At 41.4% G+C, this 11,482-nt stretch overlaps 1 long non-coding RNA gene across 2 annotated transcripts; it reads left to right on the top strand.

Annotated features, from left to right (window-relative positions):
* The first annotated feature begins 3,311 nt into the window (after positions 1–3,311).
* On the top strand, positions 3,312–9,888 carry LOC148020763 (uncharacterized). 2 transcript variants are annotated; one of them, XR_015694600.1, is made up of 3 exons: positions 3,357–8,677; positions 8,783–8,898; positions 9,008–9,888. It is a non-coding gene; the product is annotated as an uncharacterized LOC148020763 (long non-coding RNA). The 2 variants fall into 2 exon arrangements; XR_015694599.1 differs by having other exon boundaries at positions 3,312–8,898.
* Positions 9,889–11,482: the final 1,594 nt, after the last annotated feature.

Genomic DNA, 11,482 nt, shown 5'->3' with positions numbered 1-11,482 from the left:
GTGTGTGTGTGTGTTTGAAAAAGAAAGGAGAGATAGGATAGAAAAAAAGAGAGGGGAGAGAAAAATGATGAGCTTATGAGACCAAACAAATTAACATGCACATATAAATCACACATACATATACACGCGCACTTGCCACATGAAGTGTGCATTAAGACATGAGGTTCCCTTATTCCATATGATAACCTTGTCGATACATTTGGGTGACCATTAATAATATGATCAATCTTTTTCATTTTTTGGTCTTCTAGACATGCCTTGCCTTTCATTAATGATGTTATGCTATGTATTCTACATAGAATGTGTATGATTATGGCATTTGATTTTGTGCACAATTTATGTACCATACATAGATTGTGTTTGAACATAAAATTTCAACTTTGTTATATGAATACAAATGTCCTTGTTTCATTTTGAGATGTGCATGTGATCACGCATGTACAATTCTTTGTACATGCACCTACATGTCGATGCACACGTAGTCTACCACTAGAGACTCGAAATCTAAACTCATTGCTAAATCTTATTTGTTTAGCAGTGTGACACAAAAGGCACACCCCCTTCTTGTTTTACCAACAAAGTGAAGAAAAAAAGTGAAGGCGCTAAAGCATAACTAGGTTTACAATGATGCATGTCCACACAAAGCATAGTTGACAATGAAGGGCTAACAGAGTGACATTGAAGGATATGTTGTTTGAAGGTTTCACGAAAATGAATAGAAAAGTATGAATTATTTGGCTCTCATAGAACCTACGTTCACTATCTAAGGGTTTGTGTCATAGCTTCAAGTAACTAAGAAAAATACATCATTATACTTGGAATGTGCTGGTTGTAGCATGGTTGCTTCCCTTTATACATAAAAAAGCCTTGCTCGCTTTACAATGATGCCAATCATACAAAGTGCAATTAGGGCACCTAAGGTTTTTTTTTTTTGGGGGGGGGGGGGGGGGCAAGGACAAAGTGGAGCACCACTCCTTCCATTAATGCCATGGTCTTGCTCCTCTTGGGGATAGGGGAAGTGGGATTATGTTAACCCTTGTGTTCCCTTAGTAGCACCTCCTCAAGATGGGGTTCTAACTTGGTGCTATAGGAGGGTTAAGCTGCTCACTGTGCTTTGATTGGTCACTTCTTTGCAACAGGTTGTCCTTGTGGTTTGGCTATGGCATGGAACCAATGGGATTTCGGTTTTTAATTTTTTTATAACCTGTAAATGAAGTCTTGCAGCACTGTCCCCATAGCATGACCACTCTTTTTGTAGGATTCAGATACATCGATGGTATGTTGTTGTTTGCACTGTAAGCATTGGTGCGATCCGCGGGGCCCTTAGTGGGCTAACGTTCTTGGCTAGGCTATTAGTTTAAGACTCATACCCCTTGGAGATGATGAACGGTGCTTGGGAAAAAGGTAAGACTGGGAGTGAAAATAGGTTGAACCAATACCAATAAGTTAAGGCGCATGTGGAACTCAACCTTAAAAGGCCAAATAAAGGTAGGATAGAACGAGCAAGTCCAGCATCAAAAGCAAAATTCAATGCCATGTGTAAGAGTTTAACCATTCTTGAGTTCCCATGGTTTTTTGTCAGCTTTCCTAATAAATACTAAATAGAGTTGCTAGAATGTGAACCCCAATTTGGTAGGATAATTAATCGATTTAACACCATTTTAGGGGATTGGAGTGGAGTTGAGTATAGGTCCTAATGGCCATGGACGTCCCAAAGATAGCTTCACTCTCTTTGAACCAAGTGTAGTATTAGCCCACTCTCACCTTTGATTGGTTACAAAGTACCCTTCTTAGGTGGGTATCAGACTATTGTTTAGGAGACCTTTGTAGTCTAGTAACCCTCAGGTTGATCCTTTGAGTCAAGGCCTTGATGTTGTGTCACTGCAAGGTAGACTTGGAGACTCCTTGGCTAGCTAAATCTATGTATCCAATTTAGGTATATAAGGTGTTATTCGTGGAGAGGTGTATGAGCAACTACTATCATGTCTCCCCTAGCCTCAAGTATGTCACAATAGTGGGGGTGACAGAGAGTGTTGAAGTGAGATGGTAGTTGGGATAGAGAAGAGAGGGGTAGTTGTAAAATATTACACGGCGCAGCGAACAGAGTCTGAGAAAGAGATAGAGAGTACACAACAGATAAGAGGAGAATCAGTAAATTCTTTAACTCCAAACAATTGATACAAAGATGGCTCTGTCCACCCGTGCGCTTCCACTGTGTGAAGCTTAGATGGCGATCTAGACAGAAGATAGGTGAAGAGCTTAAGGCTAGCTGGAACAACAACTCTGATTGGGTGAAAGATCAGTGAGTGATGGCTGCGAAGGGGTTTAGCTTTTATAGCCTGCGAAGGTCGTTAGGTCGGCCTGCTGACCGACCTACCATATGAGCCTCCACTAGTCGGCCAGGGAATATTCCCTTTACCATCGGGCCGGGGGCGCTGCCCCCGGACCCCCGCCAGGGGGGCCGCTGGCCCCCCTGGGACCCCCCAGCCAGGGGCCGCTTCCGCGGCCCCCGGACCCCACAATAGGGGCCTCTTTTAACTCCCTTACACCGCAACTCGATGCAATGTGCCTCGAGTTGCTACCAGCTTAACCACTCTGTCTAACCCAAAGATTAGACCCACAATGGTCACCTTTTTGCCATCCGATCACATAGACCTCATCTGATATACAAGTCAGGACTCCACCAATGTTCGGGCTCACACTTGGCTTCTCCTCATAATGGGGGCCTTACAACTTTGAGCACCATGGATCATTGGTAGCACCTAATGAGGGTGGGGCATTGATCATATCTAACAGTAGTTACGAGGGAGTTAGTAGTTGGAATAGAGAGTTTGGGTAGAAAAGTTACTGAATGGAGAGAGATATAGGGTGAGAAAGAGGGAGTAGAGAAAGGGGACATAAAGTATTCATTTGGGAGATAAAGATAGGTAGAGGGTTAAGAGAATCATGGAGTTACCATGATGGTTAACTAGTAACTAGGATAGTATTAATGAGGATTCTGTTATATTAAGAATGACTTTAGTAAAGGTAGTCTACATATTTTAGTATTATGTCTTAGGCCTTAAAGCACCCTACATTGATAGTGTAGGGTAAAAGGAAATAAGGTTACTAGAATAGGAGTGAATGTATTGGGAAATGACCTACAAGGAAATAAGGGTTAATGAAGATAGCTACCATAGGACTAAATAAAAGGGGTAAGAGTTTAACCATTCTTGTTTTCTGTCAGCTTGTCAAGGCAAACCGAGACGCCCCTGCCACATCACTAAAGGAGGAGTATGAAAAAAAAAGCTAACTTACTGATAGATCGACGGTCGACCGACTTGAAACGAAAAGCACCGACTCTCTCGAACCAGAACACCCTATATATATCATTGGACGTGGAGCAAGACAAATCCCTGTTCTCATACGCGCGCGCGCGCGCGCAAGAGCAAGGGCGAGGGATGGAGGCTAGCTGGAAGCAGCGACGACGATTGGCTTTGGAAAACCTCCTGCGATGCTGACGACATAATCGCGTTGAGGAGATCGGTTTGATTTGCCGTGTACCTCTGTATAACAGCAGACCCTTGGCGATGGAAGTTTTGTGTTACTACTACACCAGGTTTGCCCGATGTATCTATGTATCACCAGTAACGTAAGGTAAGAGCAGTCAGATCTTTCCCCTAGGGGTGCGCTCACGGGGTGGATCTCCCGGCAATAAAAGAAGAAAATACGTTTTCTGTGTCGAGGGGGATTTCTTTGTTTTTAATCCCCTTCGTGGTGCCGTGCCTGCTTCTGTGCGTCTGCTTTTACGTTTCTGGTTCTGAAATTCTTGTCATGGTAAGCCGCCTGAGAACACTCGAGAAGCAACGCTTGTGGGCCGTGGGACACTAACAGTAACAGTAATACTAACGCGGATAGTTATTATTATTCTTTTCAATCAGGGGATCGTGGAGTAATACTTGAAAGCCGTTGATAAGAAAAAACGTTAGATCTTGTTATTTTGGTACAAACATTCTGCGAGACAAAAGACCAGAGGAGATGTGTCTGCAATATAATCTTGTCGCAATCAAGATCAAGTTCCATTATTTGAAGTCATATTGCAGTTTGGTTGTCTAAATTCGGTGTTTTTGCAGTTAATTGAACCACAGCTTCTCAGACCGTTGCGTTTGCACTTGAACGGGACTGTACATCACGAGTCCATTCTATCATCGTGATGCATAATTCTGGCTAGAAAGCACAGTGAGGTTTTAATCACTATTAAACTTGGTGTTTATGCATATTCGAGCGTAGCTGAAAGTTAGTCTATTCATCTGGTGTGCTTGGCAGTTAATTAGGCGTCAACTTTTGGTGGCAATGGAATGCAATTGTCAGTCTTTCACTGTTCAATTACACTTTACTGTTCAGAAGACATATTTGTGCATCCTCAAATCTGCTCTCATTATGCTATGAGCGCAATTTCACCGTACAGAAAACCTGTCAAACCCATCCACATTATGCTACAAGCACTTTCCATCAGTGGAGAAGATAAGAAGGGAGCACGAATAGAAACTTTTGCAACTAGTCAGTCTATCAAATGTGCTTGATCTTTTCAGCATCACAACTTCTCAGAGAGTTCTTCAATACTGACAAGTCTTGTGCAAAAGATTCTCATTTTGTTTCGTATGATAGCATCTCTGTTACGAGAGCCATACTTCCTTTCTGACCCTGCCGGTACATTCTGACTCCTGAAATTGGAAAATCATGTCAGTGAAAAGTTGTGAGAGTTTCCAATTTGTACTGTGAATATCAAAGGAAAAAGGATATCGACAGCCCTCACTTGCCTTGCTTGCATATGGATCCAAGGATATCAACAGCCTCACTTGCCTTTCTTGGATCCAAGCAGAAATTAGGAATGCACTCCTGAATCTTCTGCCCTTGTAAACAGGGCTATTCTTCACTCTGTGTGTGAGGCAAAAGCTCAGGCAAAGGTCTGGACGTATGCAAACCCATTGACACTGTGAGATGGCTGGCAGGTATTTGTGATTTCTTTTGGAACGTATTTGCAATCTCTTAATACTGCTGATGCTCTAGGAGTCTGTGCCAAGGGTACTTCCCTCTTCCGAACTTCTCTGTAAAGGTGCAAGCAGGGTCTAGCAAATCAAAGCTATGAGAATTTTGTGGATTGAGATAAGTTTTTGAATATATCTAACAATGAGATGAGATTATAGCCATTGCCCTAATCTTTATTGACACCTAAAGAAGTGAAGAGGCAGGTTTGAGGAAGTCTAGATGCCCGACCTTGTGAATTGAGGAATGGAAAGAACCAGCTTCACCCTTTTTAACTTGTGAAGTATCTTGCATGATTAAAGTCTCAAAATGCTTCCTTCTTGCTTTCAGATCTAGATTTCTTGCATTTGGATCCAACTAGGAATCAGAAATGGGCTCCTAAATCTTCTGCTCCTGTAACCAGGGCTGTTCTTTGTGTGGGCAAGGCAAGAACTGAGGCAAAGGTCTGATGTATGGAGGCTCGTTGACTCTGTAAGAGGGATACATTATGCCATTGATTTCTTCTGGAATGTATTTGTGATTCGTTAATCGTGCTGATGGATCTTTGGTGCTCTAAGAGGCTGTGCCCAAGATACTTTCTTCCGCACAGCCTGTCAGTAAAGGTGCATGCAGGGTCAAGCAAGTCTTCAGCTATGAGAATTTTGCAGATTGAGATAGGTTTAACAGTGACATGAGATTTATTGTCATCATCCTAATCTCTTCTAACACCTAAGGAACTAAGCGCCTGCATTTGAAGACCTTCGGGATTGAGGAATTTTGCGAAACATCTTGCGCGATTGGAGTCTTAAAGTGCCTCCTCTTTGCTTTCGAATCCAGATTTCCTGCACTTTGGATGCAAGCAATAATTAGGAATGGACTCCTAAATCTTCTGCTCTTGTAAACAGGGCTATTTTTTATTGTGTGCATGAGGCAAGAGCTGAGGCAAAGGTCATGGTGTATGCAAGCTCATTGACACTGTAAGAGAGGGCTGGGTTGTATTGGTGATTTATCATGGTGATGCATCTCTGTTACTGTTCTAGGAGGCTGTGTCCCTGGTACTGCCCTCTACACAGCCCCAAGCAAGTCTAAGCTATGAGAATTCTATATGTATAATAATGAGATGATATGTATTGTCATCACCCTAATCTCTACTAACACCTAAAGAAGTGTGGAGGCAGGTTCAAGGAGGTCTAGGCGGCTGCATTTGGAGATCTCGGGGATTGATGAATGGAAAGAACAGATATGTATAATAACGAGATGATATGTATTGTTATCACCCTAATCTCTACTAACACCTAAAGAAGTGTGGAGGCGGGTTCAAGGAAGTCTAGGTGACTGCATTTGGAGATCTCGGGGATTGATGAATGGAAAGAACAAACTTCACCTTTTTAACTTGCAAAGTATCTTGCCTGTGTGAAGTACTTCCTTCTTGCCTTCAAATCTAGATTTCTTGCATTTGAAACGAAGGAGAAAATAGGAATGGACTCTTGAATCTTCTGCCCCTGTAAAAACAGGGCTATCATTTAGTATATGCTTTGTGATTTCTTAATCATGCTGATGGATCTGCATTACTGCTCTAGGAGGTTCCAAGGTGCTTTCCTCCACACAGCCCGTCAGTAAAGGTTCAGGCAGGTCGAGCAAGTCTAAGCTATGAGAATTTTGTGGATCGAGATAGGTATAACATGAGATTTGCCATCACCCTAATCTCTACTAACACCTAAAGAAGAGTGGAGGCAGGTTTGAGGAAGTCCATCGATGGAAAGAACCAGCTTCATCTTTTTAACTTCCAGAGTATCTTGCATGGTTGAAGTCTTAAAATGCTTTCTTCTTGGTCTCAAATCCAAGTGCAGGAATCCAAAAGGGATATCCAAATTTTATTGCTGGCATCCTGATAAAACAGGAGTTCTTCATACAGAGACTATGGGCATACAGCTGAGTCATAGCTAGATTCTGTCAAGCTGATCGATATGGATACCCTAATCCGATCAAGAAGGTGATCATCAATCTCCCGTAGCTTTTGAAGGCTGTGGAGAGGTAGCCTTCCCAGAAATCAAGTGCAATTTGTATGAGGCAAGAAAATATGCATAGATTCCCAGACTTTTTAACCTTGGCATCCTGGTAAAGGAGGGATGTTGTCCTAATGGAGAAATCAAGTGCAACTGCATGAAATGATGGTTGTATCAAAAGTGCACATGTATGCAAGCTTATTGATACTGTAAGAGGGGATGGAGGGCATTTGGAAAATACTTATGGTGTTGGTGGATCTTTTCTGCTGCTCTTATGGTGAGTGTCCCTTCACTTCCTCTATGCATGTGTCTCTTGGATGGATTCTACTTTAGCTTTGCATGACCATGAGATATTATTCAGGGAGTTGGATTTTGGTGAGTAAAAGTCTTGGTGATGTAGTATTCATCCCTCTAATGGATTGCTGTTGATTTTGATGTCCTTATGCAAATATTTACGCTTTCGAGGTGGCTGCAAAAATTTCCCAAAATCCATTCCAGTGAGGTCGCTGAAAAATTGCCCAGCACTCATTATTTTAGTAAGCGTGTTCTCCAATAAGAACATGCATCATTTTTCTTGCCATGGATGAATGGCTTGCATCAACCACAATGGTCTTGTCAGAGCATTCTCTTAACGAGAACATCATGTTGTCTTGGTTCCAGCAACATCATGATATCTTGGGTTCCAATTTCCAAGAACATGTTCCCACTAAGATCAAAATTTCACTAAGAATACCTAAAGTTACTTTGCCATAGTGAATGATGATGATTCTACCCTCAGTGATGGAGGACAATACAGTGGTAATTGATGGTATTGTGCTCATATATCATAGAAAATTTCTGTACTTTATTCTGATTTGTTGATTTTGATTTGCAGAGGTTGGTAAAACTTGGTAAAGGTTCTAATGCTCTGGTTAGGGAGATGGATTGAAAACCTCATTTGGTTGTCTACAGTAGAATGTTTTGAGGCTCTTGCAACAACCTCATGCATGGTGCTAAATTCTCTCCAAGAAATTTGGGTAAATAGTGGATGTGGTTATTGAAATTGCACTTGACATGGACAGGCTTGACTCAACAAGGCCACTTTGATATACTTTTCTATAAGTCAGTGAGTAGAGAAATTCTCTCCCTCTCTCTCTCTCTCACAGATTGTTGATCTTCATTGAGAAGTGGTTCTTTTCTAGGAGTTTGATGCAGGAGGAAGGTTGAGATTTTGGTTGGGTTTGAGAGGTGTGCAATTTGTGTGAAATATAATCATTTAGAAGGTGGTGAAACACTTGCGAAAACCTGTTATGTCTTAAATCACTTGGAACCTGAATGCTGTCTCTAAGAGTTACATGTGCAAATAGTGCATGCTATTCACAGAATTCTTTGACCTTGCCTTATAGAGATGCTTGAAAATCTCCAGGACTATGGACTGAGTGAACACTTGTAACTATAGGATTTCTTGGTTGACGGCTGGGGTCTGGTATTGTGAAGTTATGTAAAGGCTTGCATTCACACTGTTTGTGGTTTTATGCAAGGTGCTGGTGAATGTTGCAGTGGTAATGGACTAGGTATGAAAGGGCATGCTGCTTGAAATACTCAATGTTTGGTCATAAATTCAGTGTGGTCCTATGCCATAAGCGGCACAAGGAAAGAGGAGGATATACCTGCAATAAAACTGCAAGGCACTTTCATTGGGGTTTATTCCTAGCAAATTTTCATTGAGTGAAGTTATGTAAAGGCTTACATCCACTCTTGTGTTTTATGCAAGTTACTGGCAATTGTTGCAGTGATAATGGGCTGAGTGTGGAATGGCTTACTGTTTGAACGCTCAGTGTCTGGTCGTAAATTGAGTGTGGGACCTAGTGATGCCTTCAGTGGCACAATGAATGGTGTTGATGCGCAGGTTTGTGTGTGCGCATGTTGTGGTCTATTATTTATGCTAGTCATGGTTTGAGATGAAGCTAATATGTTTTCTCACCTCTTTCTTTGTCTCTCTGAGTGTCTTGGTGCAGTTAGGCAAGCAAAGTTGTAAGATCTGAATTGAAGGGTCTTGTGGGTGGATGTAGGCGCTTAACGAGACATATTGTATACGGTCTTCTTTGAAGTAGCTGTTTTGACTGCTGAAGTTGAATTTTCAGATACATACTGTATTCAATGAGTCACATTCTGTGAAACACCAGAGGACGGATGCAGGTTTTCAAACTTTGGGAAGTACCTTACATTACTATTTTGTATTCAATGAGAACCATGGTCTGTAAGAAAAACACCCGAGGATGGATGCAGGTTTTTCAGATTTTGGGGAGTACCTTACACTTACTGTTTTGAGATGGGTTTTCCCTCGCATTGTAATGCAAATGGGAAACCAGAATGATATCCAACTCTTCTTTCTTGGCATTTCAGATTGAGCAGGGAGGTTGTTCAGACTGAGAAATCAACCCCAGCCATCCCTGCTTGTTCAGACTGAGAAATCAACCCCAGCTGAAATCGTAATGAACCCTTAACTTTTCTCCCTCAGCACCTTGGTCAGGCAGCATGTTCTGAGAGATATCTCAGGTGAAAATATATGGGTCAAGGTCTGCACAGTGCATGTATGTAAGCTTGAGGGGTAGGAGGGCATTTGGAATATACTTGTGATGTTAGTGGATCTCTTCCGCGACTTTAGGAAGCTATGCAGACCTCCCTTTGCTTCATGTATATATGATGGATTCTGGTTTGGCTTTCATGATCATTTTTTCAAGCTAGCCATTATTCTGTCAAGCTGATTGTTTGGTCTGCCACTGTGGAGCTCAGTACACATTGTTTTGGTGTCGCAGTAGAGAGGAACATCTTGATGCTGCTGTTGTATTTGATATCTTAATGCCATTTCAATCTGAGGTGGTCGCAAATTTTCTAAGCAGTTATTACAGGAAGAGCATTTTCCACTAAGAACATCTATCATTTTAATGCCATGATGGTTGATGGTTGATGAATTGTAGGTAGCACTGATGGAGCTAATATTTCAACAAGAGCATCCTGAGCATTTCTGTAGTGTAGTGGCTGTCAAAGTTCCAGCATTCCTCCAAGAGCCACCTATTAATTTATTGTCATGGTGGAAGTTTTTCTTGCCTTGAATGATGAATGATCCTACCCCTGGTAATCTGCACGTCAGACATGTAATATTGTGTACATATATATTGTGGACAAGTTCTGTAGAGCGGATAATTTCTGCAGAGGGGAACAGTCGAAATCTTGTTTTAGTTGTCTATGAGTAAGCAGTTTACACTCTTCAGGGAATGATCTGAGGCTTCTGCAACAAGCTCTAATGACTTATCTCACATAGATGCTGCAAATTGTAAGGAGTGGATGCTGATGTTGAAGGTTGACTCAACATGGCATGCTTGAAGTCACAGTTTTGTTGATTGGAATACCCCCTCGTCTAACATGGCTGCTTGCAAATAGTTTTCATCTACTTCTGTGAATAAGAGAGTGATTTTTTTTTGCTAGTCTTGAACTTTCTGAGGATATTGCAAGGGTATATATATATACAATATTGGTTTTGTATATGATGCATGAAGTACCTTGACATGAGCCAAATGGATCATCACAGTTGAAGTCTCAGCATTGAATATATATGCAATATTTGGTTCTGTACATGATGCTTTAAGTACAATGAGATGAGGTAGATGGACTATGGACTTAATATCACTGTTGAGGTTTCAGCATAGATGCTGTAAATGTAGTTGATGAGGGAAGCACTGTCACAACACAAAGGAAGGGAAGAGTCTCAGTGCAGCCTTGAATAGCCATCATCACCATAGAAATATCACAATGCATTCTGAGAACGTTTGTTTCCAGACCTTGACTTTATCTTTGCCACATACAAGCTTGACCTCAAAGAACATGCCTACATGATCAAATGAAGCTTCAATTCAGGCCTTGCCTCAATAATTGAATATCCTGCTTGATCAAGATGCAATGGGAAGAACATTTGGAGCCCGTCTATGATTTCTGCATTGATTAGCCTGCAAGGGGTCAAACATCTAGGACTCAATCGTGCAATACTTTGCATGTAAAATGATCCATTACTAGTCCTCAGGTGTTTCTCATAAGCGTTGATATATTCTCAATATGCTTCCTTTCATGTGGTAAATTAAGATTACATTTCTTGAGGCGCTTCTTGAAGTAGCTGTCCTTTCTTTATGCTGGTTGTTTCTCTTCTGAATGCCAATTTGGAGGGAGAGATAAGAGCAACAATTTGTTCTACAGAGATTTTTTGATTGGAAGTTTTCCAAAATTACCAGTTCTGTAACCTTATGTACGAATTTTGCATTGGATAAGCATCGTATTCATAGAAAGTGCTTCATGTTTTCAAGAAGTTGGATATTTTACATGTTATTTTATCGTCATTCATGTTTATACTTGTCTCTTTGTCAAGGAAGGGGACATGATTGCATCATGAATAAGACCCATATTTTTGGAGTACCCACGAAGTGCTCATCTTACCATGT

Source organism: Lygodium microphyllum, chromosome 18, assembly GCF_053477565.2.
Source record: "Lygodium microphyllum isolate KBCC chromosome 18, Lygodium_microphyllum_v1.1.10, whole genome shotgun sequence".
Lineage (NCBI taxonomy): Eukaryota > Viridiplantae > Streptophyta > Polypodiopsida > Schizaeales > Lygodiaceae > Lygodium > Lygodium microphyllum.
The sequence above is the reverse complement of the archived record's forward strand: the minus strand, read 5'-3'. Positions and strand labels throughout refer to the sequence as shown.